Below are 1,258 nucleotides of genomic sequence, written 5' to 3' on the forward strand. Positions count from 1 at the left end.
CTTTGATTTTTCTGTTATTTTATAGCCTATAGGTACTATATAAATAAATGAACCTGCAGTACCACACTAATTCAATACGGTAATTATTACACTAAGTGAAAACTGAAAGCTGACTGGAAAACCTTTACTTCCGTTAAGATTTACGTATCCGATTAATGAATGGGTGAAGAAGCATTATATTATAGCAGTATTCCGCATCCGGAAGAAACGAATAAATAAAACAAACCTTTCTAACGTAAAAACGTAATGTAAATAAATAACACGAAATAAAAGACACAATTAACAAACAGATAAACCAACTGGCTTACAGTATAATATATTATTAGTATACAATAACAGAGCTCGTACAACATACAAACATTTTAATATGTAGGGCTACATAAATCAGCAACTTATCAATAATTTTTTTATGGTATTTTTTTTTTGCATTTTTACATTTTTATATTACTATATTTCATTTTTAGAATTGTTTTTTATACGGGATGTTAATTCTTTCAACATAATGATATAATTTAGGAATAGTATTATAAAGGATTAGAATATTTTCTTGAACTGATATTTACTGGAAATCGTACAAAGTAGGATGATATAATAATAGAGAGCGAAATACATTGCAGAAATCTTATCTGTTAGTAATAATATTAATTAGGAGATTATTATTCGGGTACTTATCTGAAAACCAGAACCTATATTAAATAGGAATATTAATTAACGGCATTGCTAGTGATTTGGGTCAACGTATTTTTCTGACCATATTTTTTGGTTAAAGATTGTTATATTTCATTATCAGTTTCAAAGTCATAAAAACAATATTATACAAAACCATATTTTTTGACCATATTAATAATGAAATATAAGAATCTTGATGTATTACCAAAAAATACGGTACGAGAAATGTGTTGACCCAAATCACTTGAAATCCCGTTAATTAATACTCCTATTTAATATGAGTCATGGTTTTCAGATACCTGGGTAATAAAAAAGTCTTAATTAATACTATTTACTTGTATTTCTAACAAATATGATAAGTTATCATTGATAACTGTGTACGATTCCAATAAACATCAGATCAAGTCTTTAAAACATTGTACTATTCATGTATTACATTACCAAATATTATATCACTCTGCAGATATAATATTCCAAACAAAAAACTTTCCTGTACATTAATTAATATAAAATGATAAATAAATAATATATTTATACGTAGCAACCGTCGTATTATTCCAAACTTCACAATCAGTCGTCTAGCTCGATC

This window comes from Acyrthosiphon pisum, chromosome A2, assembly GCF_005508785.2.
Source record: "Acyrthosiphon pisum isolate AL4f chromosome A2, pea_aphid_22Mar2018_4r6ur, whole genome shotgun sequence".
In the NCBI taxonomy this organism is placed as follows: Eukaryota; Metazoa; Arthropoda; class Insecta; order Hemiptera; family Aphididae; genus Acyrthosiphon; species Acyrthosiphon pisum.